We start from the raw sequence: 7527 nt of genomic DNA, 5'->3' as shown, positions 1-7527 counted from the left end.
TAACGAATCTAGAACAGTGTCACACGAACTGAGTTAACGAATCAGGTCAAATTGACGAACCAGTTTGACTAAATAGGTTAACGAAACCAGATTCTGAGTAACGAGTCAAGGTAGCGAATCACTAAGTTTACTTATCGAATCAAGTAACGAATTACTAAGTGAAATCTTAATGAATCACAATGTCAACTTAACGAATCAGATAACGAATCTCTGACTCAAAGTAACGAATTAAGATAACAAACTTGCTATAGTTGATAACGAATTAACTATAATGAATCAGTTTGTTATAACGGTTATAACAAACTCTGACAACTATTGCCACGTGGCAAAAGTTTGTTAGATTCAAGGTTAACGAATCAGCCACGTGTCTCACGAATTGGAAAACACGAATCAGAAAGACAACGAACTAAGTAACGAACTGGATGACGAATTGGTTAAAACTAACGAATCGCGTTAACGAATTAAGTTAACGAAGAAGAATCTTCAACAGGTGATGAAAATCTTCAAATCTTCATCACCATTTTCCAGATTTCTGGAAAACTAAGAACACCAACAACCAAACCCAAATCTGTAATACGAACTCGTTACTATACCAAATTACACGAATAACCTATCAAAATACACGGAAACTTAACACGAATCTAAATCAAACCATCCCGTAAACCAATTTACCTTAACTCGAACCCAATTTAACCAAAACAATACTCTGTTTTTGGCCAAAACACAGATTCGAACCAATCCAGCACAAACTCAATCCAATTACCAATTCCAGTCCACTAAACCTTCTCAATGCCTTACCAAACAACAAATCAACCAAACTCAATCCATATCCGATCAATTCAACAGTGAATTTGATCCAAACCAAACCGAAAACAAAATAATACTAAACTTATACGTATAAGTCTTTAATTAACGAATTAACACACAATTCAAGAGCAATCGAATCCCTGAAAGCTCTGATACCACTTAAGAAAGCCTAAGATCTCAGATCTAAAGCTTAATAAACGATTAACGGATCTAGTTCATGATTACTCTTATAGATTATCGCTTATATATATTAGTATTAGTTGTATTAAGTGTGTATACATTAAGTAATAGATTAAAGATGTGAAGCTTTGATCGAGAGGATAAATGGACAATGGTTCAATAGGTTAACTCAAAACTTAAATTAAACAGTGGAGGAACCCACTATATATAGAAGACGGGTCTAGTTCGTTACACATTCCGTAATGAACTAGACTCCTGCTTCGTTACATTACATTAAATAATAAACAATAGCGAACCGCCTCTTGATTCGTTAAACATCCTTATCGAATCAGGAGGAAACTTAACTTAAGGACTAGTTCATTAAACATCCTTAATGAACTAGACTGTTCATCTAATGAACTAACTTATAAATAACATTTACATTAATAAACGATAAATACAAAACGATAATTACAAATACTCGAGACGCAAAACCGTGTACTAACAAGTTATCAAAATGCAAACGCCGGCTTATATTCAGGTGCCTATTAGGAATTGATCGAATTTATTTGTGGAAATTGATATATTTAGAAAGATCCAAATTATTTCTAGCTACCATAGACCTTATTACTTGTATAAAAAACTTCTTATATTGGATAAATTTAATCTTTATAGCTATCATAAACCTATATGTAATAAATTTTGTGTACTTCGGTTAAGGCTGCAAATGTATTTTGGGTTTTACATGTGACGTGACCTACAATCTTAGTTTAAATGACCGAATACCCAAACTAAGCCCTACAAAAAATTGTGAGTTTAAGCCTTCTGGAAAGTAATTAAATATCATAGACATAAACACTAATATACCTACATTTACATGTACATTTTTAAATGTTCATATTGTCGAGACCATATTGTATGTCAAATTCCATTAGGGGTCATGCATCTAAGCCATATATCATCTTAAAAAGTTTGGTGGCTTTAATTTGAGAATTTTTTCATCTCCGAGTTAATTTTCTATTATAACTAATCACCAATTAACACATTCAATCTTTTATGCTGATTTAAAAAAAACCCATAAACTTCCGTTATTAACAAATATTGAATGTATCTAATATACATGCATACATCAATCAATATTTTAATAAGCATCGGCACAAAAAAGAACATCCAACAAACCATATACACATGTGGCAGCGTGTCACACCCTCAAAATCCACTAACGGAGTTTTACCGTCAGAGGGTGTGAACTAACAGGATCGGAATCATCAGTTATAATCAAACCATAAAATAAAGTTTCAAAACCATGAAAACGTTTACGAGTAAATAAATGCGGAAGCGTAAAAACCTTTAATCAAAAGTTGCGTCACGCAGGACGACTTAAAACCAATGATAACCGTTAAAAATAAGTTTTGCATAATTAGAATGTGTCAAGCAATGCATGTTCTTAAACCGCGCGCCCGCCTCGGCTACCTGAGAATAACATACTAAAAGTGTCAACACAAGGTTGGTGAGTTCACAAGTTATATAAAAATAAATCGTTTAGCGTTTGCGTTCAGCGTTTTGCGTTACAGCGTTTTGCGTTACCAGATAGTGTTATGTCAATTATATATCGATAGGTAGCTAGTCTATACAACAAGTATTACTAATTGTTCGACACCGAAGCTGACTCGTTTATTAAGTGCCTTGTCACCAGGTCCTCCAGACCATGGTACGTGTTAGCCAAAATTACACCCGCTCGACCTCCAGTCGAGTTTAGCGTTGGGTGGGGTTTGTCAAACCCAGTAGTACTACTCAATAGTGACTCGCTATTCTAAATATTAACCGGTTCGATGTGTAGGACTTCAAATGTTTCGTTTGCCACTTAGCCTTTACAAGTGATATATAATTTATAACAAAATCTTAAATGCGTTGTGGAGTATGCTATCTCCCCAAGTGAAAAGCGTTTGAAAACAGTTAAAAGAGGGGAAAGTGAAACTCACTGTTTGCGAAGAATTTCCCAAATTAAATCACCAAGATGCGCGTCACAGAAAAACTCTCTCTAGCATTCTAAAACAACAAAGAGATTTTTCTAAGTGTCGGAATATTATCGAGTCTCTAGACCCGGCACATAATACCTATGCACATAACATGTTTCGTGTTTCGTTTGTGAATCGTGTGTGACTTTAACAATGTATTTGTGATACGTTACATGTGTAAGCAATCATTTACGTGTCACGTATTCATAAAGTACATCACTATCAATTACTTCCCGTAAGGACAATTTGGTCAACACATAACAATTAACTAGCAACTATTCCTCACGAGGGCAATTTGGTCAAATCATTACAATCAATTAGCTATTATTCCCCGCAAGGGCATTTTGGTCAAAACACGACATTTATCTTGCAATCATTCCCCTCAAGGGCAATTTGGTCAAAACACGATAATAAATTAGCAAGTATCATGTTTCATGCAATTTCACAAAACTCAGCAGCTAGTTTCACCGAGACAGAAATCCTACTTGAAAGATTGTACTATTACACCGATCATAGTATCTCAATTAATTCACCAAAAATCATTACAGAAGCAATATGTCTTAGGTTTCCAGAACATATTTAATTATATTTTTATTCCACATAATTTTCTCACAATCATCAAATCATTACAGCAAACTCATAACAGTCAAATTCATGCGCAACAGAATGTTATTTGCAATTCCCGTTAAACGAAAAATCCAATAAATGCAAGACCACTTGGGTTAGGTTCCTAACTCAATGTGTCAACTTCCAAAAGTGAAACCAACCCAATTGGTCTCGTAGTTCATGAGATACAACATTTACAAAACAACCTAACAGCAGGTCTAACAGCTCAGCTTTGCACAACGTTTTTGTAAAATCATAAAAGTTAACCTTTACTTGTCCAAAAATTACAAATTTACACTCTATGGAAACTAGATTCAACCTAGTTTACTGTAGTACCAATATTCTCAACCAATTTTCATATTTACACTTAGTTACAATCACTTAAACATCAAATACACATTCTGTCCAGAAACTGTTTGCATCCAAACTCAACATATTAACAACCTATGAACTATCATACATTCATATGATCCTCTAGACTCCATAAACACCATCCATGCACATCAATTACATATTACATACTTGATTAGGGTTTGTGTTTGAACTCAAATCAAAGACACAACAATCAACATGTTACAATATCAATTCTACTTAACAAATCATTACTCAATCAACAACAATCATATTGATTACATGTATATATGAAATCGGCAGCTTAGGGTTTACAATTAACCCAACAAACATCAAAATCAAGTAATAAGAATGTATAGGATAATCAATTATACCTTCCTAGCACCTAGTTCTTCAATCAAGGGCTTGATTTTGTGGTTGTATGTGTGTGTGAAGGTGACGGCAGCCAAGAGGGATGGAGGGGGTGGCTGATCGGTTTTGGGAGAAAGAAAAATAAGAGTTAGGGTTTATTATAACATAGTATTTATAGAATACTATGTTACACTTTAGCCCCTCCACTTTTAAGTATTACTTTTCCTAGCTTAAACTAACTTGTTTACATCTTGAGTTAACGTTTATAACCATGTTATCACACAACACATAAGTCTAACACATAATTATCACATAATTACTGTTTTGACGTTTTTCGTTTATTCATCAATCGTTTGCGTCAACTCGTTTGCGTTTCGGTGCAATTCCCGAAAGACTACACATGTAGTAAGTGTTAAGCGTCATTTAAACCCTAGTTTAAAGGTAATGAAGTGTGCGTTATAGATTCAATGATCTTAAGTTTGATTTGACGGAGTTGAGTTAACGGAGTTAACCTGAAATTCACGATTGTCACATCATTCCCATGTTAAAGAATTTTCGTCCCGAAACTTTGAGTCAAGTCGTGATGAGTGTCTGAAAAAGTAAGAAAAATTTTCGGTTTGTCATATCATCCCTTAGTAGAAAGAAATTTCGTCCCGAAATTTAATTCATACCTCCGGTGATGTCTGACGGTTTGCTGGGTTTCGCGGTTTTCCGTGTTTGGTTAGCCCTTCAAAAAGGTGAGGATACTTTTTCATCATTTGATCCTCGCGTTCCCACGTGAACTCCGATCCACGTCTCGAGTTCCAATGAACTTTAACGATTGGAATTTTGCTGTGTTTGAGCGTTTTGGTTTCCCAATCCAAAACCTCGACTGGTTCCTCAATGAAACGTAACTGTTCATCAACTTGCAGTTCCTCCAAAGGAACTACTTGGGTTTCATCAGACAGGCATTTCTTCAAATTTGATACGTGTAATACATCGTGTACGCCACTGAGTTCCGTTGGTAGGTCCAGTCGGTACGCCACCGGACCAACGCGCTCAGTTATCCGGTAGGGACCAACATATCGTGGGTTGAGTTTGTTTCGCTTACCAAAGCGAACCACACCTTTCCAAGGTGAGACTTTGAGTAACACTCGATCGTTCACTTGAAATTCGAGAGGTTTTCGGCGCTTGTCGGCGTAACTCTTTTGGCGGTCTCGTGCTGCTGTCATGCGATTTCGGATTTGAACAATCTTTTTCGAAGTTTCGAGTACCAGTTCTGGACCAGTGATTTGGCTGTCACCCACCTCTGCCCAGCAGAGTGGTGATCGACACTTCCGTCCGTACAGTGCTTCAAACGGCGCTGCTTTAATACTTGCGTGGTAGCTGTTATTATACGAAAATTCTACCAAAGGTAAGTGAGGTTCCCAACTTTTTCCGAAATCCAATACACAGGCACACAACATATCCTCCAGGGTCTGAATAGTTCGTTCACTTTGCCCATCCGTTTGAGGATGGTATGCTGTGCTCATATCAAGACGGGTGCCTAGTGCGCTTTGCAGCGACTTCCAAAAGTGCGAAGTGAAACGAGAATCTCGATCAGAAATGATTGAGACAGGCACTCCGTGTCTAGACACTACTTCCTTCATGTAGACGCGAATCAGGCTTTCCATTTTGTCCGATTCCTTAATCGCTAAGAAGTGTGCAGATTTAGTCAACCGGTCAACGATCACCCAGATGGTATCGCATCCCGTCAGTGTCTTAGGTAAACCCGTGATAAAGTTCATTGAGATATGTTCCCATTTCCACATTGGGAGTTCCGGTTGTTGCAGTAGACCAGATGGTTTCTGGTATTTTATCTTGACTCTGGCACAAGTCAAGCATTTGCTCACGTAGGTGGCAATGTCGGCTTTCATGTTCGGCCACCAGTAAAGTGCCTTTAAATCATGATACATTTTATCTGAGCCAGGGTGGATAGAATATCGGGACTTGTGAGCTTCGTCCATTACTAGAGTTCTCAACTCTCCGTATCGTGGAACCCAAATCCGGTTCTCAAAATATCGGACCCCGTCCGATCTGGTTTCAAGTTGCTTGTCCATGCCCCGCATGAGTTCCGATGGAAGATTGTCATCTTTCAAAGCTTCAAGTTGCGCATCGCGAATCTGATCGGGTAAGCTGGCATGAATCGTGAGTTGCAATGCTCGCACTCGTCTGGGTTTATCTGTTTCTTTTCTACTGAGGGCGTCGGCCACTACATTGGCCTTGCCAGGGTGGTACTTGATGGCACAATCATAATCCTTGAGCAGCTCGACCCAACGACGCTGTCGCATGTTCAGCTCCTTCTGATCGTAGATATGTTGGAGACTCTTGTGGTCGGTGTAAATGGTAAACTTGGTACCGTACAAGTAATGCCTCCATATCTTAAGAGCGAACACCACGGCTCCGAGTTCCAAATCATGGGTCGTGTAGTTCTTCTCGTGAACCCGTAGTTGTCGAGAGGCGTAGGCTATAACCTTCTCGAGTTGCATCAGCACACAACCGAGACCTTGTATAGATGCGTCACATTGTACCTCAAAATTTTCCGTTCCCTCGGGGAGGGCTAGAATAGGGGCGCTACAAAGTTTGGTTTTCAACAGTTGAAAAGCGGATTCTTGCGCGTCACCCCAATTGTACTTAGTGCCTTTGTGAGTCAAAGCGGTGAGGGGTTGAGCAATCTTTGAAAATCCCTCGATGAAACGCCGGTAGTAGCCGGCCAGTCCTAGGAATTGCCGCACCTCAGTCGGAGTCTTAGGTGCTTTCCAGTTTTTGATGGCCTCTACCTTACCGGGATCGACATGGATACCATTCTCGTTGATCACATGTCCTAAAAAGTGAACCTCGCGAAGCCAAAATTCACATTTCGAGAGTTTAGCATACAGTTGTTCATTCTTCAGCAATTCCAGAATTACCCTTAAGTGTTCTTCGTGGTCAGCTTCGTTCTTGGAGTAGACGAGTATATCATCGATGAAAACAATCACAAACTTGTCGAGGTACGCCTTGCATACTCGATTCATGAGATCCATAAATACGGCTGGTGCGTTGGTTAGTCCAAAAGGCATAACCGAAAACCCGTAGTGACCCTACCGTGTTCTGAAAGCCGTCTTTGAAATATCTTCTTCGCGCACTCTTAGTTGGTGATAACCAGATCGCAGATCGATCTTCGAGTAATAACTCGATCCTTGAAGCTGGTCAAACAAATCATCGATTCGGGGTAAAG

The sequence above is a fragment of the Bidens hawaiensis genome, unplaced genomic scaffold, assembly GCF_021521415.1.
Source record: "Bidens hawaiensis isolate Kalapana, Puna unplaced genomic scaffold, B.hawaiensis_p1.1 tig00020640_1, whole genome shotgun sequence".
Classification (NCBI taxonomy): Eukaryota; Viridiplantae; Streptophyta; class Magnoliopsida; order Asterales; family Asteraceae; genus Bidens; species Bidens hawaiensis.
Note: the sequence above shows the minus strand (reverse complement) of the source record.